Source organism: Stegostoma tigrinum, unplaced genomic scaffold (genome assembly GCF_030684315.1).
Source record: "Stegostoma tigrinum isolate sSteTig4 unplaced genomic scaffold, sSteTig4.hap1 scaffold_387, whole genome shotgun sequence".
In the NCBI taxonomy this organism is placed as follows: Eukaryota; Metazoa; Chordata; class Chondrichthyes; order Orectolobiformes; family Stegostomatidae; genus Stegostoma; species Stegostoma tigrinum.
In genome coordinates this window covers 48,350-75,357 of record NW_026728315.1, presented here as the reverse complement: position 1 = coordinate 75,357, position 27,008 = coordinate 48,350, and the positions used below count along the sequence as shown (strand labels likewise).

The window sequence follows — 27,008 nt, the reverse complement described above, 5'->3', positions numbered from 1 at the left end:
CAAACTGACCCCCAATGGCAAGAATGGAGAGGGTCAGCTTGGATTGATGATCATAATTCAGGCTCAACCAATCTCCTGGAGCATTTTGAGAATGCAATTAGTAGTGAGTGTGGCCACCTCTCTGTACTATAGTGATACAGATCCTCTGATCGTGCTTGCCCCACATGGCTGATATTGAGTAATTTCTTGGACATGCTGTGTCAGGATCTCCTGACTTAATCCTGTCTCCCTTGCCCTGACTGAGAACTTTCCCTGAGACTTTGTGACGCGACTATTTGGTCGAAACATATGTTTGTTGCCACAGCTGCTGACAAATCCTTGACTGACTGCTGGTAATAACAGTGCTAAGCTGCCTGGCTTATGCCTGTGATAAACAACCAGGCAAGACAGGAGTACTGTGAAACATTAAGTTCTAGTTGAGACATCAAAGTGCAAAAATGCCAGAGAAAGGCAGAGATATTGTGGCAGAACATGTCTCAGGTGCTGAAAAGCTTGCAGAGTTCTTTCAGAAAGCATGTACTTTGCAGACAGGCAATTCTGCATCTTGATGTAGCATTTTTATCTAACTTCTGGCTCATTTTGCTACATTTGCAAATATCTCATGAGTTAGACATGAGTTGGGAAGCATGGACTGGGAGCAGTTGTTCCACGGTAAGGGAACTATAGACATGTGGAGACTGTTTAAGGAACAGTTGTTGGGAGTGATGAGTAAATATGTCCCTCTGAGACAGGCAAGAAGGGGTAAGATAAAGGAACCTTGGATGACGAGAGCGGTGGAGCTTCTTGTGAAAAGGAAGAAGGTAGCTTACATAAGGTGGAGGAAGCTAGGGTCAAGTTCAGCTAGAGAGGATTACATGCAGGCAAGGAAGGAGCTCAAAAATGGTCTGAGGAGAGCCAGGAGGGGGCACGAGAAAGGCTTGGCGGAAGGAATCCGGGAAAACACAAAGGCATTTTACACTTACGTGAGGAATAAGAGAATGATCAAAGAAAGAGTAGGGCCGATCAGGGATAGCATAGGGAACTATGATAACATAGGGAACATCCTTCAATTCCCTCGTCCAAGTCATTAATAAAAATTACAAACAGTAGAGGCCCAAGGACAGAGCCCTGTGGAACTCCACTCACCACTGACTTCCAGGCAGAATATTTTCCTTCTACTACCACTCGCTGTCTTCTGTTGGCCAGCCAATTCTGTATCCAAGCAGCTAAGTTCCCCTGTATCCCATTCCTCCTGACCTTCTGAATGAGCCTACCATGGGGAACCTTATCAAATGCCTTACTGAAGTCCATATACACCACATCCACAGCTCGACCCTCATCAACCTTTCTAGTCACATCCTCAAAAAACTCGATAAGGTTTGTAAGGCATGACCTACCCCTCACAAAGCCGTGTTGACTGTATTTGATCAAGCCATGCTCTTCCAGATGGTCATAAATCCTATCCCTCAGAATCCTTTCTAACACCTTGCAGACGACAGACGTGAGACTTACCGGTCTATAATTGCCGGGGATTTCCCTATTTCCTTTCTTGAAGAGAGGAATTACATTTGCCTCTCTCCAGTCCTCAGGTACGACTCCAGTGGAGAGCGAGGATGCAAAGATCTTCGCAAGTGGTTTCTCGCTTCCCAAAGCAGCCGAGGACAAATCTGATCCGGGCCTGGCGACTTGTCAATCTTAATGTTTGACAAAATTTTCAGCACATCAGCTTCGTCTATCTCTATCCATTCCAGCATGCACACCTGCTCTTCAAAGGTTTCATTCACTACAAAGTTGGTTTCTTTCCTAAAGACAGAAGCAAAAAACTCATTTAGGGCTTCCCCTACCTCCTCAGACTCCACACACAAGTTCCCTATGCTATCCCTGATCGGCCCTACTCTTTCTTTGATCATTCTCTTATTCCTCACGTAAGTGTAAAATGCCTTTGTGTTTTCCCGGATTCCTTCTGCCAAGCCTTTCTCGTGCCCCCTCCTGGCTCTCCTCAGACCATTTTTCAGCTTCTTCCTTGCCTGCATGTAATCCTCTCTGGCTGAACTTGACCCTAGCTTCCTCCACCTTATGTAAGCTACCTTCTTCCTTTTCACTAGAAGCTCCACCGCTCTCGTCATCCAAGGTTCCTTTATCTTACCCCTTCTTGCCTGTCTCAGAGGGACATATTTACTCATCACTCCCAACAACTGTTCCTTAACCGTCTCCACATGTCTATAGTTCCCTTACCATGGAACAACTGCTCCCAGTCCATGCTTCCTAACTCATGTCTAATCGCATCATAGTTTCCTCTTCCCCAATTAAATATCCTCCCATTCTGCCTAATCCTCTCCTTCTCCATAGCTATGTAGAATGTGAGGCAGTTATGGTCACTATCACCAAAATGCTCTCCCACCACAAGATCCGACACCTGCCCCGGCTCGTTTCCGAGCACCAAGTCTAGAATGGCCTCTCCCCTCGTCGGCCTGTCAACGTACTGCGTTAGGAAACCCTCCTGAACACACCTTACAAAAACAGCTCCATTCAAATCTTCTGCTCGAAGGAGGTTCCAATCAATATTAGGAAAGTTAAAGTCACCCATTACAACAACCCTACTGCGTGCACACTTTTCCAAAATCTGTCGACCTATGCTTTCTTCAATCTCCCTGCTGCTATTGGGGGGCCTGTAGTAAACCCCTAACGAGGTGACTACTCCCTTGCTGTTCCTAATTTCCACCCATACTGACTCAGTAGGCAGATCTTCCTCGACAAAGGAAGCTTCTGTAGCTGTGATACCCTCTCTGATTAGTAGTGCTACACCCCCTCCTCTTTTCCCCCCTCCCTATTCTTTTTAAATGTTCTAAACCCTGGAAGATCCAGCAACCATTCCTGCCCATGAGAAACCCATGTCTCTGTTATGGCCACAACATCATAGCACCAGGTACCAGGGTCAGCAAGTTTGCAGATGACACAACGGTCGGAGGTGTCGTTGACAGTGTAGAGGGCTGTTGTAGGCTGCAGCGGGACATTGACAGGATGCAGAGATGGGCTGAGAGGTGGCAGATGGAGTTCAACCTGGATAAATGCGAGGTGATGCATTTTGGAAGGTCAAATTTGAAAGGATAGGATTCTTGGTAGTGTGGAGGAACAGAGGGATCTTGGTGTGCAGATACATAGATCCCTTAAAATGGCCACCCAAGTGGACAGGGTTGTTAAGAAAGCATATGGTGTTTTGGCTTTCATGAACAGGGGGATTGAGTTTAAGAGTCGTGAGATCTTGTTGCAGCTCTATAAAACTTTGGTTAGACCGCACTTGGAATACTGCGTCCAGTTCTGGGCGCCCTATTATAGGAAAGATGTGGATGCTTTGGAGAGGGTTCAGAGGAGGTTTACCAGGATTCTGCCTGGACTGGAGGGCTTATCTTATGAAGAGAGGTTGACTGAGCTCGGTCTCTTTTCATTGGAGAAAAGGAGGAGGAGAGGGGACCTAATTGAGGTATACAAGATAATGAGAGGCATAGATAGAGTTGATAGCCAGAGACTATTTCCCAGTGCAGAAATGGCTAGCATGAGGGGTCATAGTTTTAAGCTGGTTGGTGGAAAGTATAGAGGGGATGTCAGAGGCAGGTTCTTTACGCAGAGAGTTGTGAGAGCATGGAATGCGTTGCCAGCAGCAGTTGTGGAAGCAAGGTCATTGGGGTCATTTAAGAGACTGCTGGACATGCATATGGTCACAGAAATTTGAGGGTGCATACATGAGGATCAATGGTCGGCACAACATTGTGGGCTGAAGGGCCTGTTCTGTGCTGTACTGTTCTATGTTCTATGTTCTATGTTCTATCTCCTGGTCTGGCTAATGTGAGAATTGGCTTGGTCATTTGCAGTTGTATCCCATGTTCGTGAATTGGTAATCTGATTAAACTCACAGGCCTTGACTTGAGAAAAATAAAGCACATATTTGATTGGTTGCTGTTGCACTCAAATGAAAAACGTGCAGTGTATATGCCATATCTTTTCCTAGCTCACAGTGTTTCCAAAATCTCTAGTTCAATACATCCCAAGTCGTCACCATCAAAGTCAAAACTAGTGAATACTTCGATCGCTTCATCTTTTGTTTTTTTTTTCTGAAATGCTATTTGTAATGAGGTAGTATTGGCAGGCAATTTTCTTTTACTTCTGTTGCCATGTGTGAATATTCAGGGATGGTGTTGGTGGGAAGATGCGACATGCACCACAGATGAGGCACGAACATTAGAACAAGTGCTGAGCATGCAGAAAAGGAGAGATTAACGGTTACCTTGGAAAAAGCATATTTGGAGAAAGTTGGGTGAGAGTGCTGAGAGAAAGCACTTTGGCGGCATGGTGGCTCAGTATTTAGCACTGCGGCCTCACAGCACCAGGACACGTGTTTGATTCCAGCCTTTGGTGACTGCCTGTGTGGAGTTTGCACATTCTCTCTGTGTCTGTGTGGGTTTCCTCAGAGTGCTCTCACAGTCCAAAGATGTGCAGGCTAGGTAGATTAGCCATGTTAAATTGCCTGTTGTGTTAAGGGAGAGTTTGATTAGGTGGGGTGTAGGTCTGGCTGGGATACTCTGAGGTTTGATGTGGACTTGTTGGGCTAAGGGCTGTTATGGTTCCAGAGTGCTGATCTGCTGGAGATTACAAGGTCCAGAGCTGGATGAACACAGCAGGCCAAACAGCAAAGGAGCAGGAAGTCCGATGCCTCAGGCCTAGACACCCTTCTTCAGTTTTTGATAAGGCTGTTTTTAAAATTGGTTTAACGAGACTGCACCATTCCTAGGAACACTGCAATACCAGGATGATGCATGGAGAGGACAGAGCAAGCTGCTGTTCTTAAAAATCGGTTTAATATAGGGTCCTTAAGTAAAGAACATATCAGATATTAAAAGCTGATAAGAACATTTTTTTTAATTTGAAAAAATATACTTTATTCATAAGATGTATAAAAAAACACATTCATACACCTACCCAGTCATGCAAGCTGCTCTGGGTTACCCAGGGCATACGTACACCAACTAAAGGGAAAAAAAAAACAAAACATCGAAGAAAAAAATCAAAGCAAAGAAAATACACCGGCAGTCTTCACCCCGCACAGTCCCTGTTGGCCCCCTGACCAGTTGGGGAAGGCGCCAGCTGGACCCAGTTACCAGATAGGGCCCTTTTTTTCTATTCTGGATGAGGGGTTTCATACGGTGGTCTTTCCCCACCATGCCTTGGCGGCGGCTGCCCCAAGCTTTAGCGCGTCACTCAGCACATAGTCCTGGACCTTGGAGTGCGCCAGTCTGTAACATTCGGTCGGGGTCAGTTCTTTCAGCTGACAGACCAGCAAGTTGCGGGCAGGTCAAAGAGCGTCTTTCACCGCATTGATGGTCCTCCAGGCACAGTTGATGTTGGTCTCGGTGTGCATCCCGGGAAACAGCCCATAGAGCATGGAGTCCCGCGTCACGAATCTACTCGGGATGAACCTCGACAAAGACCACTGCATCCCCCTCCAGACCTCCTGTGCATAGGCACTGTCCAGAAGGAGGTGATAGACAGTCTCGTTCCCGCTCATGCAGCCGCCTCGAGGGCAGCGTGCAGTGGCACAGAGATTCGGGGCGTGCATGAAGGATCTCACTGGCAGAGCCCCTGTCACTACCAGCCAAGCAATGTCTTTGTGCTCGTTTGAAAGTTCTGGCGATGAGGCATTCTGCCAAATAACTTTGGCAGTCTGCGCAGGGATACAACAGGACGCGATCCACCCTCTCTTTTTCCCAAAGCGTCTCGAGGATACTACGTGCTGACCACTGCCAGATGGCCTTGTGGTCGAAGGTGTTTCCTTTCAAAAATTTCTCCACAAACGACAGATGGTACAGGACGGTCCAACTACTCGGAGCGTTCTGCGGTAATGAGGCCAGGCCCATCCTTCACAACACAGGGGACAGGCAGAACCTCAGTCAGTAGTGACACTTGGTGTTTGCGTACTGAGGATCTACGCACAGCTTGATGCAGCCGCACACAAAGGTAGCCGTCAGGGCGAGGCTGGAGTTCGGTACATACTTTCTCCCCATTTTACAGGTCTTTGTACATGGTGTCCCTGTGGACCCGGTCCATCCTCCACCCCCAAATGAAGTGGAAGATGGCCCGGGTGACCACAGCGGCGCAGGTCCAGGAAATACGCCAGGGCTGCGCCACATACAACAGTACCGAAAGCCCCTCGCACCTGACAACCAGGTTCTTACCCATGATGGAGAGGGACCAGAACGTCCACGTGCCCAGCTTCTGCTTCAGTTTGGTGATATGCTCCTCCCAATTCTGAGTGCATGTCCCAGCTCCAACAAACCAAACACCCAGCACCTTCAGGTAGTCTGTGCTGACGGTGAAGGGGATGAAGGAGCGGTTGTCCCAGTTCCCGAAGAATATGTCCTCGTTCTTACCCCTATTGGCTTGGGCCGCAGATGTCTGCTCACCGACGTCTACGCACACTCACCGACTGACGATCGGTGCAGAAGACGGCGACATGTTCCATGTACAGGAGGTCTTGACCTGAAGGCCTCCGCTGCCTGGGATAGTCACGCCCTTCAGGCTCACGTCCTTCCTGATGGATGCGGCAAAGGGCTCCACACAGCACACGAACAAGGCAGGAGAGAGCGGGCACCCCTGCTTGACTCCAGATCTGACGGGAGAACTGTCCGATTCCCACCCATTGATCGAGACTGTGCTAACGATGTTGGTGTAGAGCAGCCAGATCCAATTGCTGATGCCCTCCCCGAACCCCAATTTGGAGAGACCCTGTTGAAGGCCTTCTCCTGGTCCAGGCTGACGAGGCAGGTGTCCACCCGCCTGTCCTGCACGTAGGCGATCATACTGATGAACGCGAAACTCTCAGCGATCTTCCTGCCCGGCACAGCACAGTTTTTGTCAGGGTGATTCAGCAACTCCCAGACAGTCCTGACCCGGTTGGCTATGACCTTAGCCAGGATTTTGTAGTCCATGTTCAATAGTGAAATGGGACGCCAATGCGTAATTTCTTCCCTCTCTCCCTTCCTCTTGTAAATGACGGTGATGATGCCCTTCCTCATGGACTTGCACATTTCCCCTCTCTGAAGCGCACGATCGTACACCTCCAGCAGGTTCTGGCCGACCAGGTCCCACAGAGCGGAATACAGCTCGACCGGTAAGCCGTCGCTCCCAGGAGTCTTATTCCTCTCAAAGGACATGAGGGCTGTAGTCAGCTCGTCCAGGGATATCTGCCGGTCCAGCCACTCCCTCGTGCCGCCGCCTAAGACCTCCGTGATAGACGACAGGAGCAACTCGGAGGTCATGCTGGCCGCGGGCTTCGCATCATACAGTCTGGCATAGAAGGATCTGCTAATCCTCAAAATGTCAGGCTGAGACGACGTCACCGAGATGTCGTTCTCCTTCAGCCGGCTGAGCACAGAGCTCTTTGTGCACCTCCTGAAAGAAGAAACCCGAGCACATCTTGTCCTGCTCCACTGTGTGGACCCTGGACCGGAAGATTATCCTGGAGGCCTCCGTGGCAAAGGGGGAGGCTTGCTGGCCCCTCACCTTGCGGACGTCCTCCGTGACATCGACCCCCATTGACTGCAGAAGGAGCAGGTTCTGCGTCCTTTTCTGGAGTTGCGACAGCTTTCCCCGCCTTTCTCTCACCTTCCGAACACCCTTGAGCAAAAGTACCTCTTGATGTTCTCCTCCACCTTCTCCCACCAGTCACCCGGAGACTCAAAGAGGGGTTTCACGGTTCTCCAACCTGCATACTCCCTCTTAAGCTCCTCGACATACTCTGTGGTCAACAGAGTCGTGTTGATGTTCCACGTCCCCTTGCCAGTCTGCTGGTTGTCCTGTAAGTGACAGTCGGCCAGCAGGAGGCAGTGGTCAGAGAAGAACACCGGCTCGACGCCAGTGGACCTGACCGAGAACAAACAGGAAGTCTATCCTTGAGCAGATAGACCCATCTGGCTGCGACCAGGTGTATCACCGCTGCGCTCCGTCTGCAGGGGTGCTGAAGACGTCGAGCAACTTGGTGTCCTTCACCGTGTCCAGCAGGAATCTGGACGTGGCGTCCAATTTACTCTCCCCACCCACTGTCCCCACACTGGATCTTCCATCTGCATCGATGATGCAGTTGAAGTCTCCACCTAGAATGACTGGTCTAGGCATAGCCAGCAGGGTTGGAAGCCGCTGCAGGATGGCCAACCGCTCGCTGTGTACCACTGGGGCCCTCCAGCGTGCCTTCCTCCTTGGCTTCCGGACCGTTGTCCACTCCCCTGGGTCACCTGTAGCCTCCTCCATTGACTCTGGGTTGTCAGGGGGTGGGTGGGGGCAGTGGGGGAGAAAGCGGAGCGTGCAGGGGCGCTTTGCTGGCCTCGGTTCCATCCTGCGGGGCTGGTCCCTCCTGCACAGTAGGACAAAGGTCCTTGCATGGGCCTGGTGCCTGCCTCTCCTACAGGGGAGGGTGGGTGGGGGGGCTTGCCCCGCATTGCCGCTGCTAGTGACCTGGGCGTAGGTGGTCCCCCGCCACAGTCACGGCCTGCAGATGTAGCTCACTTTCCTACAAAGGTTGCAGATTTTTTCTTTTGTCAATCCTTTGCAAGGGGTCCATCCTCCTTGCAGTTCCATCAGATGGTGACTTTGCAGTCGGCCACCATGTGACCTGACCTACCACAGGCATGGCAGACTTTGGGTTGCCTTGCGTAGGTCAGGTAGTCCTTGCTCCCACCAATCGTGAAGCTGGCCGGTGGGTGTATGATGTTCCCGACCACGCCCGTCCTCAGCATCACCCTGGCCTGCCTCTTACTTGTCCAGATCCCAAAGGGGTCCAGGATGTTGGTTAGGTCCCCTTCCAAGGAAGGTCAGGACATCAGCTGCTGGCACATGCGGGTTGTACATGTGTACAGTCACCATACGGCTCCTCGGCACAGGCATCACAAACAGTGGGACAGCGGTCAATGCAGAGAGGGGGCCCCTCACATCCTTTCTCCTTGAAAACCTCCAGGAAGCGCTCGCAAAGCTTGGTGCTCCTGATGGTTACATTGTAAAAACCTCCTCCAGGGAAATCCTGCAGGCAGTAAATGTCAGCAGCAGCAAACCCACAACAGTCCAACAGGACCCTCTTCACACAGAAGGCGCGGTCCACAGGTGCACCTTCATCCACCTTCTTCACGGAAACACAGATGGTGTTCCGGACCTCCTGACCCAGGGCACAAGCACTTGCCACAGCCATCCTTGCAGGTTTGCTGCTCCCCTGAACCAGCATTAGGCCTTAACCAGCATTAAGATCCACCAGTTGCAAGGGTGCACAATCAACCTGACATCTTCCTTCCACCTTCAATACTCGCTCTATCCTCTTCTCAGTCCACAATGATAAGAACAGGTATAAACACACCTTTTTTTTTAATTTGAAAGAAAATATACATTATTCATAAGATCTACAAAAAAAACATATTTGTACACCTACCCAGTCATGCAGGTTACCCAGGGGGTACATACACCAACTAAAGGGAAAAAAAACAAACAAAGAAGAAAAAAAACAAACAAAGAAGAAAAAAAGACAAAGAAAACACCCCAGCACAGTCCCCCTTGGCTCCCTGACCAGTTGGGGAAAGCACCAGCTGGATCCAGTTAACAAAGATAAACACACCCTCAATTTTAACCAAAGAAGGCCAAAAAGTAAAGACATTGTAATACTGGACTACCTTAGGTCCCAGTTACCTTCCATATTTTCCATCAGCCTGACTGAGTGCAAAGACTTGTAAATCACTGCTGACAGTTTTTACTGTTGTTCCCGTACTCCTGGGTTTCCTAACCGGGGAAAACCGATAGTCGGTTTACACCAGTACTTTTTCAAGACCTTTTCTATAAAAATCTCTTTGCAATGAATGTAGATCATTGGAAATGTACCAATCAGATGAGGTGGGGCATGTCACTAACAAGCCTCATCAACCAGCTCCATGACTAGCGGATGGTCAGTGAGATTGCAGCAACAATCGGTACAGAACCGCACACTCAGAGAATGTCCCAGCACAGAGGAAGGTGCTTCAGCGTGTCACTGTCTGCATCAGCTGACTGTACAGGTAATTTCACCAGTCCCACCCATCATGGTCTTACCGATGCCCTGTAAATCTCTCATTGTTCAACTCTCTCCTGAGGGTCACGAATGATTCTGCCTCCAGCGCCCTCTCAGGCAGTGCGCAGCCAGCAGGAACCACTCGCTGATAACAGTGGGTCTATCTCCCTCGATAAATATGACTTTTTGTTGCAAAAAAGGCAAATCACCACGGCCTCCCTCCAAACCCATCCCACTCCATGATCTGGGCTCATCCTTCCCCCCACTGCATCCCAAAACCAGCCCAGCCTGTCTCTGCCTCCCTAACCTGTTCTTCCTCTCACCCATCCCTTCCTCCTACCCCAAGCCGCACCTCCATTTCTAACCTACTAACCTCATCCCACTTCCTTGATCTGTCTGTCTTCCTGACCTATCCCCTCCCTACCTCCCCACCTAAACTCTCCTCTCCACCTATCTTCTTTTCTCTCCATCTTCGGTCCGCCTCCCCCTCTTTCCCTATTTATTCCAGATCCCTCAACCCATCCCCCTCTCTGATGAAGGGTCTAGGCCCGAAACGTCAGCTTTTTGTGCTCCTGAGATGCTGCTCGGCCTGTTGTGTTCATCCAGCTTCAGACTTTATTAGCTTGGATTCTCCAGCATCTGCAGTTCCCATTATCTCTGATTGCTGCAACTTGTCTATTCGAACCAGATATCCTAAATTATTTTAGTCCCATTTGCCAGCATTGGGCCCGTATCCCGCTGTCCCCTTCCTATGCATTTCCCAATCCTGGTGCTGTTTAAGAGCTGTGACTGTACCACCTCCTCCATACATGCAGCATTCTCTACATGTAAAACTGTCCCTCAGGTCCCTTTTAAATCTTTCACCTCTCAACTTAAACCCATGCTCTCAGGTTTGGATTCCTTTCCCTGCAGGAAAGGTATTGCCAATTCACCCCATCCAAGCCCCTCGTGATTTTATAAACCTCTGTAAGGTCACGCCTCAGCCTATGACGTTCCAGGGAATCAGCCCCAGCCTATTCAGCCTCCTCTCCCTGTAGCTCAAACCATTCGATCCAAGCACCATCCTTGTAAATCTTTTTTTTTCTGAAACCTTTCAGTTTAACAACTTTCCTGTAGCAGGGATATTATAACTGAGTGCAGTATTCTAAAAGTGGCAATGTTCTGTGCATCTGCATCGTAACGCCCAAACTCTGATACTCAATACAATAAAAGCAAGTATGCCAAATGCCTTCTTCGCCACCCTGTCTAACTGTGAGTCCACTTTCAACGAACAATGCATCTGCACCCCAATGTCTCTGTTTGGTGACACTCCACAAAGTCTGACCATTAACTTATAAGTCCTGCCTGAGTTTGCCTTACCAAATTGCAACACCTCACATTTATCTAGACTTTATCTGCCACTCCTTGGCCCATTGGCCCATCTGATCAAGGTCCCGTTGTACTCTGAGATAACATTCTTCACTATCCACAACAATATGAATTTTGGGGCCATCTGCAAACTTACTAACCATCCCTCCTCTGCTTCCATCTAAATCATTTATATAAAGTTATGGATAAGCAGTGTCCCAGCACTGATTCTTGTGACACACCACAGGTCACAGGCCTTCAGTCTGATATATAACACTCTACCATCACTCTGTGCCTCCTGCCTTCAAGCCAGTCTTGGATCCAAACCACTAGCTTCCACTGGATTCCATGTGATCTAACCAGTCTACCATGAGGAACCTTTTCAAACACCTTTGCGTAGTGCATCCAAACAATGTTTACCCTCTCTGCCTTCATCAACCTTCTTTGTCACCCCTGCAAAATCCTCATGTTAGTGGGACTTGATTTACATCACACCAACACCAGAGTCAGATAACTGGGAACAGTATATGAAGCAAAATGTGTACATGAGATTACAAAGTGTGGAGCTGGATGAACACGGCAGGCCAAAAAGCCAGCAGCCCCAGAGGAGACAGCCACGCTGAGCCCTGCTGAGTTTTCACCATCACCCCTAGACCTCCCCCTGACTGAGGTCAAATGGTCAGTCCTCAGTAAGGGGCTCACCTTTATCCCCCTCCACACACACATCAATGAATACCACTCACGTTTGGACATCGAGCAGTTTTTCGGCTGCCTTCACCGCTCCACCTATCTTCTCCTCTCTCCCTCTTTGATCCGCCTCTCCCTATTTATTTCAGAACCCTCTCACCATTCCCCTTTTTCTGATGAAGGGACTAGGCCCGAAACATCAGCTCCTAAGCTACTGCTTGGCCTGCTGTGTTCATCCAGCTCCACACTTTGTTATCTCGGATTCTCCAGCATCTGCAGTTCCTATTATCTCTGATACAAAATGTGTACATTACTGGTTAAAAATACTGAAATAATTTCATTGTCTTCAACTTTAAAATCAAATGCTGGAGTCTGCAGCTCAAAAGATATCAGAAGCACTGGGGTGAGAGGAAACCCACAGTTCAGGAAATGCTCAGGAATCAGGGTGACATCATTGAGCAATTGCCCGTGTGTGATAACATCACCCACTTGAACACAGAGCATTCGGGTCTGCACAAACAGGTGATGTGCACAAAGGATGTGAGGGTCTGTGGAGTGATTGAAAGGAGATTGATCAGAATGATTCAGGAACTGAGGGATATTAGTTGTAAGGTCAGGTTGGAGGAACTGAAGGTGTTCTGCACAAAGCAAACAAGACTGAGGTGATCTTTGACAAAGGTGTCTAGGTTTATGAGAGATTTAGATAAGGTAGATAAAGAGCAGCTGTTCCTCTTCACTTGTAGTAAAATTCTTAGAAACACAGATTTAAGATATTGGGCAATAGTTACTGGGAGATGTAAGGAAGGAACTTAACGTTACTTTTATTTGACTCAATACTGACATTCAAAGACCAACAATATCCAGGGCTGAATGATTAAAAAATCAAGTGACACGCTTAGATCTTGCTGTATCTAAGCAAGTTTCTGATCTGCAAATCCTTTTCTAACACTGAAGCTCTGAAATTCATTTCCTTCGTCTGCTCAAACACTGTTCTACAAAACAAAATCCTTGCTCCTTGTTGAAACATGCAGGTTTTTTGGAGGATTAATGGGTTGGTTGCAGAAAGGTTGGTTCCCTTCTGGACCATCTAGGGCCAGAATACCTCATATCAGAAAGGGGTTTCATATTTAAGCCAGAGATGAGGAAGAAATTATTCTCTCAGACAGTTGTGAATCAGTGGAATTCTTCAGAGCAGAGGTTTGTTGTGGCTGGGCCAATAAGTATATTTAAGGCTGAGATCAACAGATCTTTAAGCAATAAAGGTATCAAGGTTTATGGGGAAAGGCAACAAAGTGCAGATCAGACAGGATCTTATTGAATGGCAGAGCAGAGTTGATGGTCTAAATGGTCTCTTTCTGTTTGTAAACTCAATGGTCTTGAAATGAGGCTGCAAAACTCTCCGCAGTAAAATGTGCAAAATGAAAATTGCATGGAACCCTTCAGAAAGCTGAACCAAGGTGAGACATGGAAAGGGCAACACACAAATGATAGTCAATGTGGGTGATTGATCCGGAGTGATCTGTGTACCAGGGTAAACAGGAAAACTGGTCTTCAGCTCTCACATTGAGCTCGGCTCAAAGTTTTGGCAAAGATCTATAGCTCAGTTTGAGGGTGAGTTGTTGACTTGTTCGCCAAGCTGGCTTGTTCTTGTTCAGATGGTTCATCACCATGCTAGGTGACATCATCAGTAGAGCCTCCGTTGAAGCAGTGTTTTTCTCCTCTGCTTAGAATTTATACTGTTTGCTCTGTTATGGTGAGTAGTGTCATTTCTGGTTTTGATCTGTGTGGGTTTGTATAGGGGTCCAATTCTTTATGTTTGCTGATTGCATGATGGGTGGAGAACAATGCCTCTAGGAATTCCTGTGCATGTCTATGTTTGGCTCGGGCTACTATGGTTACCTTGTCCCAGTTAAACTGATGGCCTTCATTGTCTGAGTGTCTCGATATTAAGGAGAGTTTGTCATTCCGTTTTGCTACTAGTTGAAGTTTTTGAATTCCAATGTCTAGTTTCATTCCTGTCTCTCCGATGTAACATTTACAGTCATAATTGCATGGTATTTTGTAAACCACATTGGTTCTGCATGTTGTGGGAATGGGGTCTTTAATTCTTGTAAGTGTTTGTCATTGAGCAGCTGTGGGAGTGTCCACCACCATGACTCTGAGTGGTCTGAGGGGTCTTGTTGTCACTTCCAATATATTCTTGATGCATGACAGTGTGGCCAGCGTGTGAGGGCGTACTGTGTCCTTCTATTGTTGTCTGTTTAACATCCGCAACCTCACCAAAATTCCCTCACACAAGGTACTACTGCAGAAGACCAGATAATCCCAGTTCCCAGGCCTGGAATCAGAGTGTCAGTGGCCCAGCCACGAAGATACAATGGGAAATGTGGGATGGCAATGAGCGCACAGGGCTACTCTGTGGTTCCTGTCACACAATCGGTGAGCGTGCGGTCCTTCTATGATGGTACAGAGGTGCGTAAAATGCCGAGGCTGTGAGCTTGAACCACACCCAGAGATGCTTTTATTGACATGGAGCAGGGATTATTGGGTCATCGGGCTGTGGGAAATATCACAGATCAATGTTGGTCAAAACAGAATTTGTAAAAAGACTAGCTTCTTTTGTTGGTTCTTGAACTTTCCCAGGGAAATGTCTCAATTATCAACCATATTAGAGATTGCTCTCCCATCCCCTGAGAGACTCCCCCTGCCTGTTAAATTCACTTTTTGTATGTCTATCTCTGTCTTTGAAAACTTGATTTTAATTTCATATCCACGACCTTTTCATTGGAACCAGTTGAATTTTCATGTGTTTGACACCATTATGGAGAGGAAGTGAAACAACCTACCAGCTGTGGGGTGTGACAATGGAAGGCAGAAGGGTGAGAAAATGATGATCAAGAGAGTGGGGAACGATGATAGCCTTCAGATGAATTTGAATGTCATTGTTCACAACCCGGGGAAAGTTATCACCCACTGATAAATAACAATCAGAAAAATAACAATGACGGAAATTGCTGGTGAAACTCTTGAAGTCTGACGGCATCTGCGGAGAGAAAGCAGGGTTAATGTTCCCAGTTCAGTGACCCTTCTTTGGAATGAGGCATGTAACTGTTGGTTTTGCATTTACCAAAAGTTCGGTCAAATCATGAGTCTGCCCACCTGTGTGGGTTGCTGGTCTGCTTGGTCCCTTCGACGTTGTGTGTCTGTTAGTCAAACATTTATTTGTGTGTGTGTGTGTGTGTGTGTGTGTGTGTGTGTGTGTGTGTGTGGCGGAGAGGGAGCATGCTGGGCCCATTACCCAGAAGGTCACTGGATTGAAACCATTCTCTGCTGCTTACACCAACAAATTGATGTTTGTTAGCAGCTAAGTTAATTTTGCTCACATTGTCTCTGCACCAGCTTCTTGCTCTCAGTAACCACTTCAACCTACATTTAAAACACATTTATCCTGACATGGACGCACACTGTAAATGTTACAAACATGCACCAGCTGGTACTTTTTCCTTTCACTCAATCCCTTTCTCAACAGGAACCAACACCGGTGTGATGGTCCAAATGGCCTTCTCCTGTCTCTGTCACTCTGGGATGATCTGAACAGTGAAAGTTATCCTCTACAGTAAGGCAATACAGCGGAGAGATAGCAGTGCAGTGGTGATAATCCCTGGGGACTGAGACACAGCAGCTGCTGGAGTTTGAATTCAATGAATAAAATCTGGAAAGTAAACCTGAATTTCAGGAACAGAGGCCATGACTTTAATTTCCTGAAATCCCATTCATTCATGTCCCTTTGGAAGGGAAGTCCTTGCCTGGTCAGACATACAAGTGACTTGAGGCCCACAACAACATGGTTGACTCCTAACTGCCCTCTGACATCAGTTGAAGGTAAATTAGGGATGAACAACAAATGCTGTCCTGACCAGTGATACCCACCTCCTATGGGAGAATAAAGGAAGAACAAAAACACATTCACAACAAGAAAAAAATAGGCCTTCTCTCTGCATTGACTTGAATTCACCAGATCGCCCAATCTGGACAGAGACAAGGACACCCACAGCACAGAGAAACCAGGGAAATTGCAGAATGAAGGAAGGATTCAATTACCCACTGAGGTGGAAACTGATTTACTCAGGTGTACTGGGGAGAGGTTGTTCACCAGTCCCATGTGTGGGAAGGGATCATTCAGAAAAATAAACTCCGGAGCCCGCACAAATTCACATATAGTGATACTCTGCTGTTATAGCTGCTGCGAATCCCCACCTCAGAAGGAACCATATCTTGACACCGGTTTCCAGTGGAATTCTGAGGGTTACTCACCCTGCAATGTTATCTCTGTTTTCTCTCCACAGATGCTGCCAGTTCTACTGACCTTTTCCAGTAATTTCTGTTTTCTTATTTGTTTCTGATTTACAGCAATTGCAGTCCTTTCAGTTTTTAATCCAGTGGAGTTCCACTGCTTTCTGATGTATAACCATCATTAAATCCTAGTTGTAGAAGCCATAATTTAGAATAAATAATCATGTAGTTGACCATGACGAAGAAAACCGTGGACTGCAGGGAGTTATCAATCAAGTGGAAAGATAAAATGGTGAAAGGAATTGAATCCACAGGAGTGAGTGATAATGAATTTAGGGAGACTGAACTATGAAAGTGAGGAATAGTGAGTGGTGTAGAGGGACAAACAGACCTTGGAACGAACATTCACAAAAACCTGAATGTGGTTAGATAGGAAGATCAGGTGGTTGAGAGGGTTTGATATATTTTGGATGCACATTATTCAGCTGATAGTTCCAATTCAGCTTCTCATCAATATTAGCCCCCAGGATGATGATAATGGGGAATTCCATAAAGATACACCCAGTGAATGTCACTTGGCTGTGGTTAGATTCTCATTTCTCAGATTTGGTCATTATTTGTTGGTACTTGTTGGTGCAAATGTTCTTTGTCACATGGTAGGGTCACTTCAATGTTGTCCAGGCTCACTGCATTTAGATATCTACTGCTTTGGTATCCAAGGAGCCACAAACGGTGCTAAAGTATTGTGCAAGCATCAGCAAACATTCCCACTTCTGACCTTATGGCGCAGGGAAGGTCATTGATGAAACAGCTGAAGGTGGTTGGGACTAGAACCTGATCCTGAGGAACTCCTGCAGCTGAGACGATTGCCATCCTACAATCACAAGCCTCCCCTTCTGTATTCAGTATTATCAAACCAGGGTGAAGTAGAGTGAGGAGGGTAAGAGAATGTACATTGGAAACAGAGAAGGAAAAGGAGAACATTAAAACACAGAACAAGTAGAAAATAAACTTGTCCAAGCAGTGCAGCACAAGGTAACTGTCAAATACAACCATATCAGGTCAGAATTATTGTTGCTCCGACAGTTTAACTGCAGGTCCATAACAGTGAACCATCAACAGTTACTTAGGGCTCAGAAACTATCTGTATAGCTTAAGATAGTCACGTAAGTGTTACTCACCCAGCTGTGAGCTGACGGTCGGATAGAGAAGCTCTGAAGATAGTATGGAAGTGGAAGTCCTGTTGAAATTAGAGGACTCAGAACTTTGTCAGAAACTGAACAGCATCCTGTTTTTATAGTAAGTAAGTGAAATAATTTATTTCATATCAATGTCATATGCAACCATTTTTACATGAAAATGCCTTCACATGCTGTTTTGAGCTGTAAAAGGTGGAGTGTCTCCGAGCTAAACTTACAGACCTCTTCCACAAGTATGTGGTACAAGTTTGAATAAATTCACCTTGTTTCGATTTACTGAGGTCTGAAGATGCAATCTTTTCAAAAACCAGCTATCCAAGGAAGAATAATATTCTCTGGTTCCTATTGAACTTAGCTTTGTCATGATTCCTTAATACAATGCTCTGTCAAATGGAGCCTTAAGATAGTGGATAGTCACTCTCACATTTGGAATTCAGCTGTTTGGTCCATGTTTGCACTAAGAATGTAGGGAGGAGAGGAGATGAGTGGCCCTTGCTTAACTCAAACTGAGATCCATCACTATGATATGACAAAGCAAGAGCTGTTTGATGTTATGGTTGTCACCCTGTTTTGACTGCATTTACGTACTGACAGGCCAGACAATTGACTGAAGGCTTGTCCACACAGGCCACGTATATGGTTTCTCTTCACTGTGAATGACACTTGTTCCTTCCATATTCAAAGCTCCTGAGAATTAAGTGTTCCCGGCAGTTCTTGATCCAGTGTTTGAGTTGAGCAGCCTGTCAGTAAATGCTCCCTTTCCAATTCCCTGAAAAAATAAATTTACAACAGTTAAAAGTAGAATGAAAGCTGCTGGATTGTCACCTGGATCATTAAAAACTGCAGATGCTGTAAATCAGGAATGAAAAATAATTTGCTGGTAAAGCTCAGCAGATCTGGCAACATCTGTGAATGAAAAAAACAGGTTAATGTTTCAGGTCTGATGATCCTTTCTCAAGTTCAGAGGAAGGGTCACCGAACTCAAAACATTAACTCTGTTCTTTCCTTCACAGATGTTGTCAGTCTTGCTGAGCTATTCCACTTGGATCATTTGATATCTTTGAAAGGACAGAAGATGAAAAATACAGGACAAATCAGGCTGTGGGAACTGGCTACAGAGCCAATCATTATTTGTGCAGAGCCAGAGTGGGAGGTTTGAGTGAGACCACAACAATGCTGTCGGTGTAACAATACAAACCGTACAACTATCTGACCATAACCTGTGTCAGTCTGTAACTGGATACGTGTAAATGACCGAAGCTGGCTGAAAATGCATTCCTGCAAGCAGGTGGGAATTCATGGTCCTCCTTTCGATAATTAATTCCCCCTTTTGCACTGGTGGGATTTGTATTTGGAGTACTGTTGTCAGTTCTGGTCACCCGACTTAGAGAAGGTTGTTATGAAACATTTCAGGGCAGATTCAATAGACTAATACCTGGAATGAGTGGATTGCCTTAAAGGAACATCTGGAGGAAAATACAGGCTAGGTCTGTATTGTCTGGAGTTTAGAAAAGAAAGAGGATACTAAATTGAAACACGAAAGATCCTGAGGGGACCTGACCAGATGCATGGTGAAAACATGGTCCCTCTTGTGGAAGGATCTAGAACTGAGGTCATTGTTTAAAGGTAAGGGTGAGTCCATTTGAAATAGTGAGGAACATTTCTTTTCTCTCAGAGGGCTGAGAATCTTTGTGACTCCCTTCGGCAAAAGGCAGTGGATGCAGCATCTTTTTTTTTAAAAGGCAGAGACAGATTCTTGCTGACCAAGACAATGAAAGATATTCTGCGATATGCAGGTACATAGAACCGAGGTTGAAATTAAATCAGTGATTTTATTGAGTCGCAGAGCAGGCTCGAGGGGCCGAGTGACCCACACTTGTTCCTCATTCCTACGTTTGAATAAACCGCAGGACAAAGAAGCTCAGGTCTTGTCTGATGACTGCGGGTGAGGAGGGTGTTTGAGCTCCCACTTCACTCACCCAGTGGATTAGTTCCTCTCTACACCCCGACCAGCTTCAATTAACATTTGAAAAGTTTTAATCACATCAGCTGTCATCCTTCTAAGTTACAGGGAATACATCATTCCTGGTGAGATGATGCATTTTAATAGGAGAAGAGATCAGAAATTCGGAATCAGTTATCCATTCTGCCTCTCAAGCCTCAAAAAGGTCAAAGTTGATCTATTTTGGCTTCAATTCCACATTCGCACTTGGCCTTGATAGTCTTTTTAAAAACACATCCTGTGGGCATTGCTGGCTGTGTTTAACTGTCATTAAGAAAGTGGCAGTGATCTGTCTCCATGAACCACTGTAGTCCATGAGCGGTAGGTGGACGCATAATGCTGTTAGGGAGAGAATTCAGGATTTTGATCCAGCAACACTGAAGGTGTAGCGATACATTTCCAAGTCAGGATGGTGAGTGGTGTGGAGGGAATTCACACCCAACACAGAGTCTACAGCACGGAAAAACGTTCTGCTGACTCTGTCTGATCTTGACACTATCTTGCAAGTACTCTGTCATTCCATCTTTTATAGTGGACACGAACATATTTTTCCAACCAACAATTTTATGCAAATTCCCTGTTTTCTTTCTGACTCCGTTCTTACATATTGGGGTTACAGTAGCGATCCTCCAATCCATAAAAACTGAGTCTATAGAATTTGGAGGAAAACCAGTTGTGAATCTGCTATTTCTATTGCCACTTCCTAAGGTACTTTGAGATGAAGGTTATCAGTGTCTGGGGATTTATCTGCCTGTTATCCCATTAGTTGTCCCAATATCATTTTCCTACTAATTCTGATTCCACCTTCCCATTAGACCCTGTGATCCCCTTAATTTTGGGAGGTTATTTGTACCCTCCTTATTGAAAATCTCAGTCATATTTAATTGTTCCGCTATCACTTTGTACCCCATTATAAATTCCCTGTTTCTGCTTGTCAGGAGACCCTATATTCTTCTTGACCAGTCTTTCATTACCAATCTTCAACTAAGAGTTTAATGATGATTATGAAACCGCTGTTGATCGTCAGGAAAAAGCCATCTGGCTCATAAATATCCTTCAGGGAAAGGAACTGTTATCCTTCACCTGGTTTGGTCTGTGTGTGACTCCAGCCATACAGCAATGCAGCTGACACTTGATAGCCCTCTGGGCAATCACAGATGGGCAATAAATTCTGGCCAAGCCAGCAAAGTTCACATCCTGTGAATGAATATAAAACAAAATTCTGTTGGTTTGTATGGTCCCTGCAGCATGCACTCATGTTCTGTTTTCTCACTCTGATTAAATCCCTTTCTTTCCCTTTGCAGAAACCTAAACTGCTCCCAATCCTGTTGTCAGTTGTTTTATTGACCTAATTGTGTATGCTGCTTCCTTAAATTTAATACCTGTTCATTTCCCTTTCTGTGCTGTGGTTTGATCATGTTTCCCATTTTGTTCTTATGCCAGGCTGCGATGAAGAACTTCCACAGCTTGCCCACGTCCTCTTTCAACATTTGCCATTACCCATTTCCCATCATCCATTTACACACTGATTCACCATTTATCACAACTAGCTCGTGCCTCATATCATTTTAACTTCTTTCATTTAAATACAGGACCCAAGTCTCAGAAACAACATTCATCACTCTCCAGCTTTGTGAAGAATTCTATCCTATTGTGGTCCCTCATCCTTAAGGGCCCGTACTCAACTCGATTGTCAATTATTCCATCCTCATTATACAACACCCATCTGCTTCTTCAACATGTTGATTCATAAAATTGTACCATATAGACACTAAATATCCCTCCTGCACTGTACTGCTACAGTTGTGATTTGGACAATTTATAAGTAGGTTGCAGTCACCTGTAATTAAAGCCATAACTTTATGCCTTATATCTCTCAATTCCACCCTAATGCCTTCCCTAATATTACTGCAGCTTGGGTTCCATATGCAGCACTAAGGTCATTTTCTGTCCATTGGTGTTTCTCAGCTCAATCCAAACAGACTCTACTTCACTACACCCTATATCCTGGCTCACATCAGTTTCCTGTTTTAATCAGCAGCTCCTGACAAATCCTTTTCCCTCTTTCCTGCCCAATCCATCTTCCTCAGACAACCCACTTATTCCAGGTTTCAATCTTGTAAACCTCCTCTGAGCTACTTTGAATAAACGAAGAGAAGACCAAAACCTGCAGACAGTATTCGAGATCTGGTCTGACCCCTTCCTTGTACAAATGAAGCAGAACATCTTCTCATTGATTATTATTTGTTGTCATAATAAGGGAGATGGCCTAGTGGCGTTCTGGATTTCAGAGAGATCCTAATCAATTGGTGCAATGGGCTGAGTAATGGGAGATTGAATTTTATTTGGATAAATGTTTGTTTTACCACAACACAATACTTCACAAAGGCAGGACTTGCACAATTAATGCTTGGGCTCTGGGTAGTGTTGCAGATCAGGAAAAAAAAACCTCGGGTTTCAGGTACATCATTCTTTGAAATTTGCATCACAGGTAGACAGGGTGGTGAGGAAGGCATTTAGCACACTTGTCTTCATTGCTCAGGCCTTTGAGTACAGGAGCTGGGAAGTGATGTTGGTGAGTCCTCTTCTGGAGGACTGTGCGCTGCTCTGGTTGTCCTGTTATGGGAAGAATATTGTTAAACTGGACTGGGTTTGGAAAAAAAACTTACCATGATATTGCCAGGAATGGAGGGGTTGAGTTATAAATATACGCTGGATTGGCAGGATCTTCTTTCACGGGAAGTAAGAGGTTGAGGGATGACCTTGTGTAGTTTTAATAAAATAATGAGAGACACAGATAAGGAATAGCAAAGGTCGTTTCCCTCAGGTGGGGGATTTCAAAACCAGGGGCATATTTTTAAAATGAGAGGAGAAAGATTTTTAAAAAACTCATGACGGGCATCTTTTTGTTTTATTTAGAGTGCTCAGTGTGTGGAACGAACTGCCAGAGGAAGTGATGGATGTGGGTAGTTACGATGTTTGAAAAACATTCAGATAAGTACATGAATTTGAATGGTTTGGAGCGAATATGGGCCAATTGCAGGAATTTTTTTTAAATAAGGAAAACATTGCTGCTATCACTGGAAGAGATGCTTCTGAAAAATCATCCCATGAAAACATATGCTGAAATTAGAAATAAGAAAGGAGCAATCATCTGACGGGATTGTACCATAGGCTTCCTAATAGTCAGAGGGAAACTGCGGAACAAATATCCAGAGGGATCTCAGATACGTGTAAGAATAATAAAGTTATAATAGTTGGTGATTTTCAGTTTCCAAACATTTACCGGGACTGCCAGTGTGTAAAAGGTTTAGATGGTGAGTATTTTGTGAAATGTGTTCAAGAAACTTTTCTTTATCAATAAATCGATGTTCCTATGGAAAAAAAAAGGCGGAGCAAGTGACTGAAGTGACAGTACAGGGAAACTCTGAGTCTTGTGACAGAATTACTATCAGTTTCAAAACAATTATGGAACAGAATATGCCTTCCAGAAAAAGTAAAAGCTTTAATTGGAGGAAGGCAAATTTTAATGCTATAAGAAAAGAACTCTCAACACTTCTGAGGAAGGATTAACAGACCTGCAACATTAACTCCGATTTGTCGCTCACAGATGCTGCCAGACCTGCGAAGCTTTTCCAGCAGCTTCTGTTTTTATAACTTTCAAAAGTTGACATGAGTAGACGGCAGGTATAAGGATGTCTGATAAGTGGGGGGCTTTCAAAAATGTGACAATTCAGAGTCATTATGTCTCTGTAAGAGTGAAAGGTAAGGCTGGTAGGATTAGAGAACAATGGGTGAAAAAAGATACTCAGGTTTTAGTCAGGAATTTAAAAAAAATAAATTAGTAGATATAAAAAAAATTGGCTCAAATGAATCTCTTGAACAGTGTAAACAGTGTTGGGGGCATTCTTAAACAGGAGATCAGGATGGCAAAAAGGCAACATGAAACTGCCTTGGTTGATAAGCTGAAGAATAATTCAAAGAGTTTCTACAAGTGCATTAAAAGCAAGAGAGCACCGAGAGGGCAAGCAGGGCTCCATAAAGATGAAAGAGATCAACTCTGTGTTGAGCATCAGGAGAGGAGAGAGATTTGAAAGGAATATATTGCATCAGTTTTTACTGTTGAGAAAGAAATGGAGGGGGTACAAGTCAGGGGTAGAAATATTTTGGTTTGAAAACAGCTCACGGAGATGGGGGAGATTTTTAATGAATATTTCTCCTCAGTGTTTACTAAGCAGAGAATCATGGATGCTAAGGAAACAAGGGAAGCAAGTGGGGATGTTTTGGACCATCGAGGTGGCGTTTGCAGCCTTAAAGCACATTAAGTTGATAATTCCACTGGATCTGATGAAGTCCATCTTCGGACACTGTGGGAGGCTGGGGAAGAAATTGCAGAGACCCTTGCAGAGATTTTTCCCTTCATCTTTTCTCACGACTGAAATTCCAGAAGACTGGAGGGTGGCTAATGTTGTTCCATTGGTTAAGAAAGGTAGCAAAGACCAGCCAGTGAACCAGTGGAAGACAAGGTATTGAAGATGATATTTAGAGAGTGGATCAACCAAAGCTGGGATATTCAAGATCTGATTAGGGTTAGTCAGCATGGATTTGTGCACAGGAATCATGTCTGACAAATCTATTCAAGTTTTTTGAGGAGGTAAGCAGGAGGATTGATGAGTTTAGGGCAGCGAATGCTATCTATATGGACTTTAGTAAGGCCTTCAACAAGGTCCCATACGGCAGCCTAGTCATGAAGGCTCAGTTGTGTGGGATCCAGGGAGAGCTAGATCATGGGATTCGAAATTGGGTCGATGGTAGGAAGCATAGCGTGATGGCTGAACTTTGGTTCTCAGACTAGTGGCCTGTGGCTAATGGTGTGCCACGGGGGTCAATACTGGGATCATTGTTATTTGTCCCTTACATAAATGATCTGGATGTGAATGTATATGGCATGATTAGTAATTTTGTATCATCTGCAAACTTAAGAGGTATTGCTGAGGTATCAAAAATTACACGGGGATTGTGATCAGATGGGGAAGTGGGCTGAGGATTGCCAAATGAAATTCAACACAGCTAAGCGTGAGGTGTTAGCATTTGGAAAGTTCAGCCAAGGAAGGAGTTATACAGTAAATGGTGAAGTTCTGAGGAATATTGTGGAGCAGAGAAACTGAGAAGCACAAGTGCATAGTTGGTTGAAAGCAGCATCACAGGTAGACAGGGTGGTGAAGAAAGCATTCAGCATCCTGGCCTTCTTCGGTCGATGCATTGCATATAAGAGTTGGGATGTTATGTTAAAGGTGTACAGGTCATTGGTGAGGCCACACTTGCAGTGTGGTGTACAGTTTTGGTCACCCTGTTTCAGGAAAGGCATAGTTAAACTGGAAAATGTGCAAAGAAGAGTTACGAGAATGTTGCTAGGAATACAGGCAAGTTCTAAGGAGAGGTTGGCCAGGATTGGACTTTATTCCTTGGAATGGAGGAGAATTAGGGCATACCTTACTGAGGTGAATAAAATCATGAGGGGCAGAGATAGGATGAATGCACGTAGTCTTGTTCCCAGGGATGGGGAATGGAAAACTAGAGTGTACAGATTTAAGGTGAGAGAGGTCAGATTTAAGGAGGACGTGAGGGGCAACTTCTTCACACAGACAGTGGTGCATATTTGGAATGGGCTGCCAGAGAATGTGGTTGAGACAGGTACAATAGCAACGTTTAGAACACATTTGGGCAGGTACATGGATGGAAGTGTTAAGTGGGGATATGGACCAAATGCAGGCAGTTAGAAATTGCTGAGTGGGTACCATAGTCAGCACAGACCAGTTTGGGCCGAAGGGCCTGTTTCCATGCTGTATTACACTCTGACTTTAAACCTCCAGTTCCTGCTTTAGTGCATCAAACCATGCTGTGTGAAGTTAAAGAGAAAACTTGGGGCCCCTTTGCAGAAATATTTGCATCATCTATAATTACGGGTGAGGTGCCAGATGACTGGAGAGTGGCTAAAATTGTGCCTTTGTTTAAGGGATATCAGGAGAAGCCTGGGAGCTGTAGACCTGAGTCTGACTTCGGTTTTGGGTATGTATTTGAAGGTAATTGTCAAATGTAGGATTTATGTATTTGGAGAGTCAAGGAATGATTAGTTGATTGAGTTTTTTGGAGAAGTAGCAAAGAAAATTATTAAGGGCAGAATGGTGGATGTAGTTTATTTTGACAAGAGTAAAGTTTTTGACAAGGTTCCACAAGGTGGACTAATTAGTAAAGTTAGATCGTATGGGATTCAGGGGGAGCTTGTCAGCTGGATACAGATATGGCTTAGTGACAGGACACAGGGACTGGTGGTGGAGGGTTGTTTATCAGACCGGAGGCCTGTTCCCAGAAGTGTTCCACAGGAGTCAGTGCTCGCTCCAATTTTGTTTGACCTTACATAAAAAAAGCGATTTAGATTAAAATAGTGGAGACATGGTCAGTAAGTTTGCAGATGACTCCAAAATAGGCAGGATAGTGGACAGTGACGTAGGCTGTCCAGGATTACAAAGAGATCTTGATTTACAGGGTTAAGAGGCTGAGGAATGGCAGGTGGTGTTTAATTTGGATAAAGGCGAGGTATTTCATTTTGGTAAAACAAACAAGATCAGTATTTGTACAATTAAATGTAGGGCCTTGGGGTTAGTGTTGTCGAACAGAGAGACCTCAGGGCTCAGGCCCTTAATTCTGTGAGGTTGGCATCACATGTAGAAAGGGTGGTTAAGTCGGTGTTTAGCCTGCTTGCCTTCACTGCTCAGACCTTTTGAGTACAGGAGGTGGGACGTCATGTTGAAATTGTGCAGAACATCAGTGAGGCCTCTTCTGGAGTAATGTGTCCACTTCAGATCTCCTGTTCTTCAAAGGATATCATCAACCTGGGGAGGATTCAGCAAAGATTTAGCAGGAAGTTGCCAGGAGTGGAGGTTGAGAATCATAAGGAGAGGCTTGATTGGTTGAGGCATTTTTCCATTGCAGTCTCAGAATGGAGGGGTGATTTATATGTTTATATAATCATGAAGAGTACACCTAAAGTGAATGGGAGATCCCTTTTCATTTGGGAGGGGAAATTCAAGACAAGGGAGCTGGACGAAGCAAACTGAAACGTTCCCGGTTCATGCCTGAATCTGGACAGTTCTTATTGCCAGACTATTTGACGAAGGGCCAAACAGATGGAGGTTAGGTGATGCTTCTCGTGGCTGGATTAGCTTTCTACTCTGTGTGGCTTCATGCTACACTTACAGTCTATAGGTTACCAGTACTGGAGGGTATGAGTTATGTGGAGAGACTGGGGCTTCACTGGAAAATAGGAGGTTGAGCAGTGACTTTTGAGAGGTTTATTAAATCGTGAGGGGTATAATGTGAACAGCAAGGGCCTTCTCCCTTGGATAGGGGAGTCCAAAACTAGAGGGTA

General features: G+C 45.4%; 1 pseudogene; it reads right to left on the bottom strand.

Annotated features, from left to right (window-relative positions):
- Positions 1-4,745: 4,745 nt before the first annotated feature.
- LOC132208410 (U2 spliceosomal RNA) lies at positions 4,746-4,909 on the bottom strand (annotated as a pseudogene).
- Positions 4,910-27,008: the final 22,099 nt, after the last annotated feature.